At 36.3% G+C, this 16,686-nt stretch overlaps 1 pseudogene; it reads right to left on the reverse strand.

The window, feature by feature from the left end:
* Positions 1-15,905: 15,905 nt before the first annotated feature.
* On the reverse strand, positions 15,906-16,024 carry LOC112483901 (annotated as a pseudogene).
* Positions 16,025-16,686: the final 662 nt, after the last annotated feature.

A 16,686-nucleotide genomic window follows, 5' to 3' on the forward strand; every position in this document is an offset into this window, starting at 1 on the left:
GGAGACTGAGCCATAACCAAGTCAAAGCTAGGGTGATGTAGGTAACAGCAACTGCTGGCACCAGCCTTCTGAAGAGTTATCGTGTTTGAGAAAGAAAACATTGTCAGGGTGGTAGCATAACCCCAAGAGTAATAAAGTGGCCAGACACCTGGAAGCAATTACGTGCATAGTCGAGATTATCCATCATGCTTTGCTCACTGTCTCTCTTGCAAAGACCTTTGTTTTTACACTCTCAGTAGCTAACTTTGGGGCTGAAAAGCCTGTTTCACAAACGATGTTTTCCACCAAGGCCCTTCCACTTAACTGCCATTCCCACATGATGTCAATCATTTGTTTGCACAGCCCAGCGACAAACCTCAGAGCTGCTGTAATAATAAGTTCGTTACTAAGCTTGCAGGAGCAGCTGCATCAATCACACTACTGCCACAGCAAAAACAAACGCCCTTTGCCCACCAACACCAACTAGCAGAATGCAATTTGGATCCCTCAAATGGAATTGCTTTAAGCACCACTTTCCATTTAGGCTCTAATTTAATATTTTTCTAAATCAGATTATTGCTTCTAAGTCATGATTGTTAAGTTCCTTCTGACATTTATTTATTGCTCAGATCCCATTATTCATTAGGCTATTGTGCTGCAGGCTATCAATTTAGCCAAGGTCCTGGAATCCAGCGCATTTTTCCTCATGTCAGGGAAATCAGAACTGTAGAAAACTGTTGGATCTTCCACTACTGTTCTAGTGCCTTGAAAAACTTAGCTTTTCAAATATTTCCTTAAATACTTGTTTAAGTGAGTTGAATAGCATTCTTGTAATGAGTAAAAATCCATGTAAATTAGATTTATACCCTTTACTATAAGCCCATACACATTTCCTGTGAGAGAATTTAAATGCTGGTTAAACTGGATTTATTAATGTGATATTAATAATTAATCATTGTGCATATTAACTCTGAATAAATGCCACTACAAGAAAGCCTGGATTCATTTAGCAAAAGTTGTTTTCCAGTTCGGTATTAAAGTGTCTAAGAAGTTTCTCTGAAACCCGCTGGATTCTCTTCTAACATATCTTATAAAATAGAATGTTTTTAAAGCACAAGTTTAGGGAAGTGAATATAATTTAAAGTTTTGAGTTAGATAGAATTTATTAAAATTGTGCACCATATTGGGAAACATACATTAAAACATTCTAATGAAATAGTCTTTGTTCCTTTAGGATCTTACATTTGAAAGTTGACAGCATTAAAAAATAAACAAACAAACATCCATAATTTGGAGGACAGGGGAAGGGGTTTTGGGTAGCAGATTTCAAATTAGTGCTGTTCACAGAAAGAAAACAGCCTAGCCCTGCTGCTGTCTATCACTTATCAGCACTTATCTCCTCAGTAAGTGGCACAACTTTAAAGGGACTTGGAGTCACGCTCACAGAGCCAGGCTCCAGTCTTTGGTGAACTGCAGTCTAAGGCTTCCAAATAGTTTGATTCTTGCCATTTAGTAAACCAGATTTAGTTCCTTTTTATCCAATTTCTGCTAAAGATCTAATGGTTCCCATAATTCCAGTTTTGAGATTAGTGGACCACTTCTGATATATGACTTGACTTATATCAAAAATATAACATAATAAAATATAATATAATATAATAAAAGTCAGGCATTTTTCTTCCACTTCTAAGTTTCAGAGATTTCTGTAACCGAGAAATCTATATTTACTTCTAAAACAAAAATTTTACATTCTAATGTTAACTTGGTTAATAGATTGTCATTTTTAGAAAGTAGGAAATGAGAAAGAGCTTGAATTATCATTCCAAGAGGCTGAAAAAGCCTGGGTGCAATAGAACCACTTTGTCCATAAAAATTTATTCTCCTCAATCCTTATTAGACTAATCAGTAATTTCTAAATTCCTCTCAAATTTCTCAGCTTCTTCCTACCCCTCCCTGACCACCCCTAAAAGAGCACTCTGCCAATCTTAGGTAACGGCTTATATATTTATTAGCACACTGCTGCAATCTTTCTCAAGGCAAAGTCATCGCAGATTGCATAATGCAAGAATCCTACAAATAGCTGGGTCAGGATTTTCCCTTGTTTATCCACACATCAACCCACAGTTTGGATAGACTGTTTTCACCAATTTCATTTTTCTTTTTCTAGGAGCCTTATTTATACTTTAGACTAATTGCTGAATTAACGCTCATATCTGAACTTTCCTACCCGAGGATAAAGAAATCTCTATGTGCTTCCACTGCCACTATTAACACTATAAATATTTCTGACTGACAAAAAATTTTCTTCAATTTAGGTAAACTAATTTTGTCAATAGAATACTGACCTAATGAAAACAGTCTTCATCAAATCTCAGCTTTGAATCCTCCATGAATCTCCCTTGGTGCCAGGTGGCCTTTTCATCATTAAAAATTTGTTTTCATTTCATCGATTTCTTTCATCATCTAGGGTAGTTGTCCCAAACCTGCCAGAGCATCAAAATCGCTTGGGCAAATTTTTCAAAATACAGATATATGGGCGCTGCCCTACCACCACCCTTCAAGATTCTCGTTGCTTAGGGCTGGAGCAGGGCCTGGATATTTATATTTTGATAAAACTCCCTAGGTGATTCTGATAAGCTGAGATTTTAGGAAACACTGACCTACCCAAAGCAGTGATTCTTGACCAACAAGACATGGCCAGACCTCAGCAGCCCTGCTCCCACTCACCCTAGTCTCAAGAATCTGGCTCAGCATCACTGAAGGTGAAAGGGCCAGGTTTGCAATTTGCAAATAGTATCCAGATGATTCTGACGGTGCACATTAGTTGGGAATTGTAGATATAGAGATTTAATCAGAAATAAATAATTCCTAAATATAGCATTATATTTTAATACAATCTAACCTGCCTACCCACACATTTCAGTTGTCTGGAAATTAGCACAACAAAGGACAAAAATCATAAAACAATCACTGAGAGACCATTTTTTTCTTCCCCTGTCTTCAAACAAGAAGTAAACTAGTCCTCAGACAGTACACTTTGCAATTTATATTTAAAACCCTTTAGTGTAAGAAGGGCTTATAAACTCTCTCAGGTGTCCAGTTTAGGATTTAACACCTTTTATTTCCCTGATAGCCTTTCCTCTATATATAACCTGCATCCTTTTGTCGCAGGTTAGGCCTTCTTTGCCTAGTCTGGGTGGAGATGGAGAACAACAGATGGTAGCAAACACAGAAATCTGGTAATGGATGTAGGATCAGTTTGTGCTTTGTATCGCCATCATCAACACCACTGCTAAATCCCCTTTTTGCCCTTTATGGTAAGACCAGAATGACAGCCCAATTTATCAACTGTGAATATTGGTGTAAACAACTTCAAGGCCAGGATATTTTTCATACCCCCTTGAAAACTGTCATCAGTTCTGTAGAGTAGTAAGGAAACCACTGATCCATGTAAGAAACTGTCAGCAGGTGTACAAAGAAGTGAAAGATGGATACTTTTGAAAGGTCTTAGAAAGGGAGACTCCAGCTGTCAGAATACATGACTTCTCCTACACAGTCAGACTAGCCATGGAGCAAGGGAAATTATGGGGCAGAGTGCAACTCTCAACACCACAGTTATAGGCAGAAAGAACAATTCACTCCAGAAAGAAATTGTCAGACATGCATTCCTTAGCTGTGAAGTATTTGTTATAGCAATGTCGTCTGTGTCACAGTTACCCAAAGTACCAACTTCTGGATTACAAACTTGTATCTCAGAAACTCCAAATTGAGTACCCTAGCTCTCCACTTTCTAAAAATGATTAAAATCCACTGTGTGGAATCATACATTAAGTCTAAATTTTGAAAATTTCTTCTTCGAAAAATCATAGACCATTATGCTGTTCATCTTGAAAATCAGCAGATCATCTGGAGCTTCAAATTTCACATATGTCATTTATAGCCATTTACTAAAAAAACAAAATAACTTTTTTTTAAGCGTAGATTTTCTTTGAATGTGTACAGGACACATTCTGGTAATCTAATGGTTTTGCTTTAACATGGCAGTCACCAAGAAAATGATTCTAGCCAAATGTTTAAAATATTTAAGTAATCTGCTTAAAAAGTAATTTCGGCCATTAGCCATCAGGGACACCGGTAGAAAGAGTCAATTATACATTACCCCCAAAACATTAATAAAGTTATTTGGTCTTTTTTATACTGGTTTTGAAAGTCTTTGTTAAGTAATAGATATAAAATGATTTCAAATGTTTTTAAAGTACTATACAAATGTAATATTCAATTAGTATTGTATTGTGGGGGTTTTTTTTTTGAAGTGAAATGTTACAAACAAAGCACATAAATTTGTAACTTATTTCAATAGCATTTCAGTAATGTAATGTATTATTAAAATTAGGATTGACTTTTTCGCTATGATGCTCTTTCGTGTTGTATGTATTTTTAATGGTGGCTGTAATTGAATTTGATATAAAATGATGTTTTGGAAGCAAAAAATAATAATAAGTCCATCTATGAAATAAAATGGAAAGTGGCTGAAAAACAGGATTTTAAGTTCTTAAAGATGTTAAACCCATTCATCAAACCATGAGCAATTCAATATTATCCTAAAAATTTGCATGTGATTAAATCGACTTTATAAAAATTATTCTTTCTTTTATGTCACTTGACTAATACAGCACATACTTAAGCTAATAGCAAGCAAATTCAGGATTTCCTCATAAATGGTACTTTCCATAAGAAGAAAACAAAAGGAACAAAGCAGAAAGGGAAAGAATATACTGCATTTCTTTAGATCCCAAACCTAAATCTCTGGTTAGGATTCCTCTCTGTGTGCAGAATATTACTTGTTTCTCTAATTGTATTAAATGATGCCCCAAATCCTTAAGAAAGAATTGATTTGGTTTCTGAACACAGACAGTTTACTCAAAACCATTTGGCTTAGCTTGTTCACCATAGACTTGAGCTCAGTATATTGAAAAGGATGCATGGCTTAGGCTCAGTGTTAGTGTCAGATGGGTTCACTAATGTACTTACAAACAGTAGGCTTCCTAAAACACTACATACATGTTCTGGTTTTGTTACTGTTTATGATTTGGCAGTTTCATTATTTAGTTTGAGCTAGTCACAGCCATTGCACAATGAAACTCACATTAAACAATGCTCTACTTATCCCTATCAAAAAGAGAAAAAAAAGAAAAAGAAAAACCTTTCAGTTCAAATCACAGTGTTATCACCCAGAATAAACATCTCTTTGGCCTTTGGGGTAAGAAGATAAAGTAGAGTTAAACTCAGTATGTCTTCTTTGTCATTCCTTCTCTTAACTCAGAGAGCTATACATACATAGAAAGTCTGTGAAGAACACCACATGGGAAACTATCTAAATGGGAAGTGTTGCTACATGTTATTTGCTGAACCTAAGAACATTATGCCTCTTATAATCTGTGGGCTTACTTTAAATGACGGATTACAGTTCTTACTTTAAAAATAGCCATTTTGAAAAGTCCCTGCATACGTCCTCACGCTGAAGACTTTATGTCAAGAAAAGAAAGTATTATGGCATGTTATATATGGTCAAGACTGTAATATACATTAGCTAGAGATGAGGAAGGAAATTACTCCTCCACCAAAGCCCCATTGTGATAATCATGATGATCTAGCACTCTTGCCAAAGCTCTTAAAGTTGTCTGTGATGGTTTCTTTAAACAGACCTAAGACAGTGTAAAAGGAGGGTCAATTTCCTTTTCTTAGTTAGGAATAAGTCTTCAACCTATTATGTTTATATAGCACTTTCCTAAAGCAATTATCGACATGACTTGTTGGTTTCTCAGACATTTGTAGATGGGAAACCAGAAAACCAAATCAAATCTTCCCAAATCTCCAATCTCTACATGTATTAGTGATCTAATCTGGAAAGAGAGTCTTTCAAGTGCATTTGTTTCCCCGTTGCCAGCTCTCATGAGCCAAACACTGCATAAAATGTGTGTCCTCCCCAAAATCTAGGCCAACTGACATTTCAGAGAAAAGGTAATAATAGAGATCTGAGCTGACTGCTGTCTTTCATATTATATTAAGGTCCCTTAAGTAGAAACGAGTTCTCTAACTACAAATATGCTTTTACATAATCAAATACAAGTTTGAATAGAATAAGAATCTGCTTAGATTCGTACAACTGGCTCCCTTCCTCATCATAGTGTGTAACAGGTCTTCAATCCCAAGTTAAGACAACTTCTGTTCATAGATGAGTGCTTTAGCTTCCCTCTTGAGAAAAAAATAATCCATACTGAAGCAACTAATATCATTAAGTCAAAGATTAAAACGAAAAGGGAAATCTAAGACACATGTTATTTTAAAAGGAGGGTGTAACAAGGGCAAGAACAACTATTAGAAAATTTTTACTTCCATGTTCTTGACCAAAGCCAACTCCAAGTGGGGCAAATGTTTTGAACATAACTACCCTACATTCTTCCAGGCCCCAGGGATGTCTATGCAGAACCTGAGTCGGCCTGGTAAAGTGGCTGTTTCAGAGTGGCTTTCCCTCAAAACCATGCTCCACATACCTTCAGGTGTACACTTTCTTGTTTGAAGGGATGATCCAAGGACTCCTCGGGCTCTGTCACCCGTCCTATTCCAAGCACCAGTTTGATTAATCCCCGGTCCTAGGAGGAAAACAGCAGTTAAGACAAAAGTCAAAGTCATTGCTGAGGTTGAGCTTAGAGGCATTTTTTAAAGATACTCAACATACTTACACTGAGGATAAGGGCAGAGGTAGGGATTGGATAGGGACTCAGAGTAGATTGCCTTCCAATCTAGATCATTAATTATGAAATGATAAATGCCTCTCTTTATGAGTATTTTTTCAGGTGCCTCACTTTCTTCTGGTTTTTCCACAGATGTGACTTGGAAAGGGCTGTTCAAACTTTTGGCTTAAGCAGACCCAAGTTAGCCTTCCCATCTTATGTGGTTTATGCTGTGTTTTACATCATAGCTAACTGCTGAAATTGTTGCTAAATAACTTCAATATTTAATACTTTTCCATTTTCCAAGAAGAATAAAAATCAGATGGCAATGCTTCTAAAATCTTCTCAGCTCTAATGGCATGATCTAGTATAGTCTCCTATGTTTCTTCTGCTATAAACATATTAAGTTTATTTTCAGGCAAAGGTACTTTATGTTCACATTCTATAGGGATTGTTTTTCCATACTTTCTCTTTTTCTTTTTTTATGTTTTCCTTTAGAGTAAAATACTATACGGCAGACACACATGTACCCTGCTTGGTAGATTAATGAATTCCCACTGAGATCACATATTCTTCTCCTCTGGGAGATTTTCTACCTGTAATCCACGTTTCAGATTTTATACAGCTCTTTCTTGGTAAGATGACTTACAAGTCTCATGTTTACAACTTTTTCCAGGGTGTGTGCGACAGGAATCCTTGAAGTCTATGCTGACAGCACCTACTACGGAAATCATTCAATACCATTACTGGCACCAGCCTCCATACTCTCAACCCAGCAAAGACCCATGTACAGATTTATGTCCAGCCTGTTATAAAAGTTGGGATAACACCAAATCTGGTTGAGTCATTGCCCACATTTTTATTTCTCAACATAAATATTTTTATATGAATGCATCAACCTCTTTTTTCTAGGTACAAAGGACCATTTTTGATCCCCCTTTTAAAGGGGTAAGAGAGAAGATTTAATGCACATAGACAGGAGTAATAAGAACTCAGGCTTTGCGCATTGCAGACTCACTGACCTTTTAGCCTTCTTGAGTTTAACCATTTCCTGATGTCTTTCAACAGTAATTTTCTTTTTGGAAAGGCCTTCTCTAAACTGATAGCATCTAAACAAGCCTCTACCTTAATTGGAAAAATTCTCCCATAAATGTTTATGCTGCAGTGATTAGGTCATTTACTAAATTCAACTGCCCATTATGAGTTAAAACAGGGAGCATTGTTTTGGGTTGCCCAAAGCCTGACATGGTTTATTGGAGGGGACTCAAAGCTGTAATTTATTTAATCAAGCCTCTGACCCCAGCCCTCTGGAATAGCCAGTAATTATGAGAGAACTAACCCACCACCACATTGACCAGAGTCAGTATTCTGGGTTATAAATGCTGAAAGTCTAATTTGGAAGAAAAAAAGAAAAAGAGCAAAGATTGTAGAAATGAAAGTTCCATGTCTTTGTACATTGTACTGTGATCAAGATAAATGATAGATGATGATGATGATGATGGTGATGATGATGATGATAGATAGATAGATAGACGATAGACAGATGATAGATAGATAGATAGATAGATAGATAGATAGATAGATAGATAGATAGATGATTGATAGATTGATAGATAGATGAGAATTTTTAAAGAAAAACTTCAGAGCAGTGAAGAAGAACCATTTACCACAGGGTTAACCTCCTGCTGGTTTGAGGTCCCTCTGTGGCTGCTAGCCCTCTTTGTAGTTCTGAAGCTTTGTCACATAAGAACTCTAGTGACATTTTATTTAATTTCACTTTTGAAACTATATCAGATGTGGGGTACAAATAGGGGTAAGGAAATCTTTCATATTAAAATCTGTTAAGAAGACTCCTGCTTAAGCACGAGTTCTATATCAATTCAACCCAATGTAAAAATATGAATGCTGATTATTTTTTCAATTGTTGAATCAGTATCACTTCTTTACCTGAGGTCATGATTTTCAGAAACTAGATGGTTGCATATTTAACCATGTGTATGTACATGCAAGTGTATTTATATAAGTAAATTAATTAAAAACTTTTTTCTTCTTTTATTTCCTTTTCCAGCTGTAGGGTTTCTCCTGGTTCCATTTTTTCATCATAATTAATTCATATGTTTATAGTAAAAAAGAACCTCTTCTCCATTGGACTTTTGATCTTCCAGCTGCAAACCTAAATATCCATTCCTTATTTCAAGGCATCATTTTAAAAGAGATACTGGAACCAAAAATATTTTCTTCTTTAAACTCTTTACTACCACTACCTGGCTACTTCTCTACTGATTTCTAATTCAAGGAGAAATTCTAAAGTCAAAAATTATAATGGTTTATTAAACTAATTCATCTTTCTTCTGTGTTTAAACTCGCATTTCACTGAGGCCGCCACGTTTTCCCTAACCCCTCTGGAGCTTGGCAATACCAATATCTTTTAATGGCTTCTCCCGTCCTATTTTCTATTAGCAAACACTTGCAAACACCGTCAGTGTGGAAGAAAAAGGCGTCACAAAACTGGCTTCTGCTCCACCCTAACATTAAGAGCGCACAGTGCTGGCATCTCATCAGAGTCAGTTTCAGAACCTTGTGGAAGGAATCAAAGCAGGCTGATTTTCCAATCAATAAGAATTACAGATAATATGGCTTCAGAGAACCCTATAGCTTCTGGTCCTGTACTGTGAAAGACATTTTTAAAGCCTAGGCGGGGACATAGGTTAGACATTTAGGCTAGACAAGTTGTTGCAATAACTGTTCAAAGGACTTTTTAGAAAATAAGAGTATCTTGCACTTTAGATACATAGATAATGCCTAATTGTTTCAACTCCATTCATATAAGACACGAACAATCCTCCAAGGAGCTCTGAACACACACACACAAAGAAGGTTAATTTATTGTACACCAAACAGATTACCTCACCTTTAATTCAGAGAATCTCTTTGAAGAAGCTTATACTGGGATCCTAATTTTTCCTGCTAAATTATTCATTCCTTGTTCTGCTTGGGTGTTATTATCTCTGTCAGAGTGATGGATGTTACAGAAACAGTCATTAGGTTGTGAACTACACAGATTTTTAAAAAGTTAAAATTATGGCAAAAAAACGAACAATAGAGGTGATTGTATAGGTCTCCCTGTAAAGGTAATCCTGGAGAGGGGGATACATAGGTTTTCAGTAAAAGTATGAAAATGTCTCTAGGAAAAAAAAATGGGTAAGGAGATCTGTCTCTGTGGTGGCTAAGGAAGAGCTCTTGCAGGTAGTAATATTTCTCAGTTATGCCAGTCACAGTGCTTCTGAAGTTACTGTCACAGACAAAACCCTTCGTCTTTCCCCTCGCTGCCTGCCCCCTACCACATTCCCTTAGCAGAGCACAGTATGCTCCACAGCCACAGATGGCCCTTTTAACCCTAGACAACAAACTCAAAGGTATGCAGCATTGATTAAAAGCAAACTAGACAAAGTAGAAACAGCCTAGAAAAATTTTAGTGCCCATCATTAAATGAACTTTTTTTCCGTTTTAATAACAGCAGCAGCTCACTTTTCAAGCCCTTCCCAAGGACTCATCACAGTTCCAAGTATGTTACTTATCTAAGCCTCTGAAAAATCACTTTTAGTCTCTTTCTATGGATGGGAAAACCAAGGAACGAAGAAGTTGGTTTCATTGACCAAAGGCACACAGCTCATCAATGAAAGAACCAATATTTGAACTTAGCATGGTTCCAGACCTGTAATCTTAACAACATACAGTGCTGTCATCCTTAAAAATAACGAGGCTCTCATGGCTGCTTAAAGAAATGTGCTATGACACATTATTCAAATTTGAGTTTAGAGAGGAAGTGTTCTGTTGAAAGCTCTCACTGTGGAAGGAAGAGCTCCAAATCAGTAAGGATGAGCTCCAGGTGCTGTCTCTGAATTCCACTGAAGAGGATCACAAAATACCACCCCAAAATATACCACTTTATCACATTAATTATTTTGTGCTGAAGGCAATTGAGAAATAGCAGATGCAGCATGGGTTCTCTGGCTTCCCCCATTCTAACTAAAAGCAGGGCATAAATTTTCAGTGAAAAAGGTGCTTTCTCTATATCAGAAGGAGAGAACATTCTTACCACTTGAGATGAGGAGTCAATGCCAAAATGAGTCTGCACAAACCAACCTTAGTAAAATAACCCTTATCCACCATTAGTTTCCCCTATATATTTCCTAGTCACTTTCTCACCATTTACTGGCCCTAGCTTTGTCATTTCTCCAAAACTTATCGTTCTTTGTTAAGTAGTATGTAAGCCCTGGGTCAAACTGCTTCTTTAGGATTTTCACTTTTTCCTTTGAAGCCTCCTTATGCTCACAAAAATATGAATATCAAATAAAATTTGTGTGCTTCTTTTTTTCTTGTTAATCAGTCTTTTGTCAGCCTAATATGTAGGCTCCAGTCACAGAACCTGAGGAGTAGAAAAAAATCTTTCCTCCCTTACATCATTACCTTTCATACTTTACTGCCTTTCTTCCCTCATCCCAACAGATTTTGCTCTTAAAAACCAGCATGACTTTTATTCGTTGATTCTTCCTTAATTTCAGTGTATTAACTCTTTCCATTCCTCTGTGATCACCCAATGCAGTCTCCTAAGGCAACTATTTTAAACACTTTCTCCTATCAGGTCCCTATGTGCTGTTACTCTTGACCTTATGCTACCTCTATAGATTATTAACATTGATCCTCAGTTCTGAGTGAATCGACTACGTGCTTTCTTAGGTTCCATATCGTGAGCACCCCTAACAAAGGCCTAATGGATAACTGCTTTAAGCTCCCCATTCTCATCTGGGTCCTTGGTTCATCCTCATTTGCTTGTCCATATCAGTTGGTTTTACTAGTTTTATGTTTTCTTATTTTCTACTAGTAACTGAGCATCTAATCTGTGACCCACATTAGTCATTTTTATAGAAAAAGAAATTGAGACTGAAAAATTTGGTAAAGTTGTCCACCTTCACACAATATTCACAGCTTAGTGTGTCTGCATAGGCTGTATTTGTAATACCATCCTGCACCGTGGAGTCTCGATGTATATAGGTTTTTCATACAAAGAGCCCAATGCAAGCCAACTCATTCTTCTAACGCTCAACCGAAAAAAAGAAAAAAAAATTGCCATCTGTTTCATTGCTAGAGGAAAAGCTGGCTCTGTCAGACTGAGAGACAAGACAGTACATACACACAAAACCATACGTACTGTACTTTATAGGAGACTTAAGGGATTTTTCAAAAGTAACTTTGATTACATGTGATTTTTACTTTACGTGCTGACATTAGACGCTAACCCCAAGTAATGTGCTACTCCACTGCACTGCCACTGTTTCAGCCTCTATGGTCCCCAGCTGTTTCAAATAAGAGCTACTGCTTAGTGCCACAAAGCTACTCTGGTCTCCCTTCACCTCAACAGATGGTCTCCACGACAAAACTACAGTACCAAATCACCCAAATGAACCCCTGTGATTTCCTGCCACCCACACCTCAAAGTAGTTCCATCATCCCTTCTTTTTCTCTATTCCCAAAGGAGAACATTTTCTCCTTCCCCACCTCTCCTTTTGGTTAATCCCAGCATCTTCTATTTTCCACTATACCTGGCCCTCTTTCTTCTCAATCCCTCTCCTCATTCCACTCCCTTCATGCAACAAGCCTGCTGAAATCTCACCTACTGCTGAGAATACTGATGTGTTTTAGTATTATGTTTAAAAAAGTATATTCCAGTCAGACTGCCTACCTGTAAATCCTGACTTGACCACTTAGCTGTGTGATCTTAATCTCTGTTTGCCTCAACATCTCCCATCTATGAAATGTAAATAACAAAAGTACCCACCTCTGAGTTATGAGGGTTAATTTAAATAATCTATGTAAAGCTCTTAATAAATGTCAGCAGTTATTACCAATTTGACGCCATTTTCCTCTAGTTTAGCATTTTCTCCTTCACTTTCTCTTTGCTACCTAACTTCTTAAAAGATTAGCAGACACTGAATGTCTGTACTTCTCCGTCTCCTCTCTCCTCTAACCTTTAGCATCTGGAATTCGGGCATGCTGTGCTGAAGAAATTTCTCTCAGAAGCTGTCCATGATGCATCACCACCATGTAGGATGATGCCCAAGCCTACGACTCTAGCTCTTCCTTTTTCGCTGCTTTTGCTTGAGTGCAGCCCACATTTTCAGCATTGGCAATACACCTCTAAGTATTTCTATCTCGTCATACCTAAAAGTCAGCATGACCAACCAAGGCCTCACCCTTTCCCACATAATTTATTCCTTCATTTTCATTTCTTATCTTGGTTCATAGCATGACAAACCTCCCAGCTGCAGAGGTTTGGAGATTTGGAATCATTCTTAACATCTAATTGTGTATCAAAAATCAATTTTTCTGCAGAAATGCTCTTTCTTCTTATACTTTTATCCAAACTTCCCTGGCACAGGTCCTTTTCAATTTCTGCTAAAAGATCTTGCTAACTCGCCCTCCAAATGTTTCTCCTCCATAATAACAGACAGATCTTCCTAAAAATACAGATTTCATTATGTCATTTCTCTGCTGAATAACCTTTGGTGTTTCTCTAGTACACGCAGAGTAAATCCAATTTATCATTCAAATTTTTCTCTTTCCACTATCAGATACTTTTTCATCTTTATCACCAACATCCCTCACAGTCCATCTGTACCTGTAAACATGTTTCCCAAACAGCCTTGTATCTCCCTATTTCTCCAACTTTGCTAATCCTGGCCAACATTGCAAAGTGGTTAAGAACGATCTCTGGAGTCAGATGGCCTGACTTTGGATCCCATCTCCACCCCTTACCAATTGTGTGACTTCAAGCAAGTTATTTGGTTTCCTTAACAGTGAAACAATGCTAATAAAAGGACTTAATTCATAAGATTGTTGGAGGAATAAATAAGATAATACAGATAAAGCACTTGGAACTGTGTCTGGCAGCGAGTAAGCCCTCCGTAATGTTGACTATCACTACTACATATTCCTGTTGACTTTCTTATCCATCTTCTCAAATACAAATCTCACCTCTTTAAAATTTGTCAAATGTATGGGAGTTTTAAAAACATATTCATATTATTGATTCCTAGTTTAACTGAAGTGTGGTTAGGAAACAGGGGCTATATGAAACTGATTATTTGTTGAGATTTGCTCTATAGTCAGTTAACTGTTCACCATATGGTTTATTTCACACCTTTTTTGTACTTTATATAAATGATGCCATTTTAGACGTATTCTTTTGCGTATTCTTCCCTTAGTTCAATATTATAACATTTGCAATTTTGTACGGGTGTTTCCTTCATTGTTATTGCTGCATACTATTCCATTATATGAATATAGCACATTTATCCATTGTTTTAATGGTAGACGTTTGGATTTTTTTCCCCTTGTTTATCCACACATCAACTCACAACTAATTTGGAATTATAAATTCTTATATTAGCCTAAAAATATTTTAACATCTGTATTTAATCAAAGAAAGCCCAATTACTATAATATGTTGATTATGCCACTATTATACCCACAAAATTACACAGTATTGCTATTGTTTATACAAATTGTTTTTGTTCGTTTGCCCTTCTTGCATAATTAGGGTGTATTATGGATTTAAAAAATTTCTCAGAGTTTGTCTGAAAAACTTCCATGTTATTCTCAAGCTTGAAAGATCATTTTGCTGAGTACCTGAGTACACAACACTGGGTTGACAAGTATTTTCTCAGCACTTTAAAGATCTTTCTTTTCAATAACGCTGTTGTTTTTGAGATGTTAAATCTCAATCTGTTATTTTTTTCATAGGTAAACTGTTTTACTTTTTCTCTGTGGCTATTTTTAAGAGTTTTTGTTTGTTTTTGGTATTCAGAAGTTTAGCTACAAAATGTCCTAATGTGGGTTCCTTTCTATTTAACTTGCTTTGAACTTTTTGGACTTTCTCCTTCTCAGGATCCATAGTTCTTTTATTTATTGATAATTCTCAGAACTTATCACTTCAAATATGTCTGACTACATTATCTCTGCTTTTCTTCTGGAAGTCCAATTAGATATCCGTTACACTGTCTCACTGCATCTTTTCATGTTTCTTAATTTCTCTTTTATAATATTTTATCTCTTCATTTCTCTTGCTACATTCTGGATTTCTTTGTATATCTTTCTGTTTACTAATTCTCTCTTTGGCTTTCTTTAATATGTTGTTTAACAAATTCACTGTATTTTTCATTTCATTTATTTTATTTTTATTTATACAATTTCCATTTTATTTTCAAATATACCAATTTATTTTTTTAAATCTCTTGTTCTAAACTCATACTTCAAATATTCTTTTTTACTGTTTTAAACACATTAACTGTACTAATTCAATAATTACAATGTCTAATATCTATTGGTCTGGCTGTTTTATGTCTCTCTAGTGTTTCATTTTTTGTTTATATTTTTAACTGCCTCATGTTTTTTGTTGCTTCTTTCCCTGAATTTCACGATTTTGTTATCACAAACATATGTTCCATAAACTTCATCTGTAGGAATTTTGAGGCATAGATTTTAAAGGTGCATTCTTCCAGAGAGGATTTATATTTACTTCTCCCAAGCATTTTGGGACAGTGCCAACATGAGGTCACTTTATAATAAATTCTCAGCTTAAGGTATCTCAAACACAAAAGTAGCATGAATTTGGGCACCAAATACTTGCAGTGGCTACCCAGAGGAAAACTTTCCCTTTCACCCAAAGTCAAGATCAAGGAAGAAATTTTTCTACTTTACCGTTTCACTAACTGTAATTTGGGGTATCTAGGCTTTTTTGTCTCAAATCTGGTATCCTTTCTGCTACAGTCTTAGTCTTTCTTCATGACCTATGTTTAGTGACAAACCAATACCTAAGTCATGGGGAAACAGTGGGTGATTTTAGAAAACAGCTGATTTTCACCACTGGCTTACCTTTATGAATTTGTAATTTTGCTTTACTTTTCAGCCTTGGGATTTTCTTTACTTTGTTTCCAGCTCAGCAATGTATTTTAACATAAAAATATTTCACTAAGGATTTTTACGTGTGGGAGGGTTTCAAGATTTCTAGTTTGCCATAATGCTTGAAATAGATGTCCTCCTAAAAACAAAGTCCTTTTCCAGTTACTTTAAAGACTCTATAACAGATTTCATTAAATACATATATATATATTTTTTAATTTATTTTTTTAGCACCTACAGCACCTGGTATTCCTAGGTGGTCTCCCATCCAAGTACTAACCAGGCCCGACTCTGCTTAGCTTCCGAGATCTGACGAGATTGGTCGTGTTCAGGGTGGCATGGCCATAGATTTCATTACATATTATTTGGGTTATTTATGTATAGGTTTGCCTCCCAAAGGAGCAAGCAGAGTTCTTGGAGTAAAAGAAACTTTTTTCAGAGCTTATCTTCCTCAGCCACAGGGCAAAGCTTTTTAAGTAGGTGTTCCATAAATGAGTGAATTAATGGCCTTTCTCTCTCCTGGGCTTCCAAGAAAAGTGTGACAGCAATGGAGTATTTATCACATTGCAAAGCATTGTTGACATTTCTCGCTATTCAGTAGATTAGAGTTCCTCATAGGAGGTGATCTTGCTTTGTTGTCTTTGCATTTTCAGAGCTTAGTTTAGATTTTGCTCTGTATTATAAACACTAAATAAATGTTGACTCAAAGGAGTCATAGCCTCAATCTGCAAGACTGGCATGTCAAGCAGGAGAAAACAACAGTATTCATTTATAGAATGACACAAAATCCAGTGATTCCGATGGGCTGGGACATGCCAGCCAAAGCTGAGACAAGAAAACTGAGTACTCTGGATTCATAGTGTCGGTTGACATCTTTTCTGAGAATTTTTGGTGTAGGGGCCAGAGACCAAGGAAGAATTAAAAAAAAAAATTTTTTTTTTGAACAAAAATCAGAAATCTTTATTCTTGTTGTAAACTTTGATGAGTTTCCCAAAAAAGATTAATCCTTCTG

This window comes from Pteropus alecto, unplaced genomic scaffold (genome assembly GCF_000325575.1).
Source record: "Pteropus alecto unplaced genomic scaffold, ASM32557v1 scaffold196, whole genome shotgun sequence".
Classification (NCBI taxonomy): domain Eukaryota; kingdom Metazoa; phylum Chordata; class Mammalia; order Chiroptera; family Pteropodidae; genus Pteropus; species Pteropus alecto.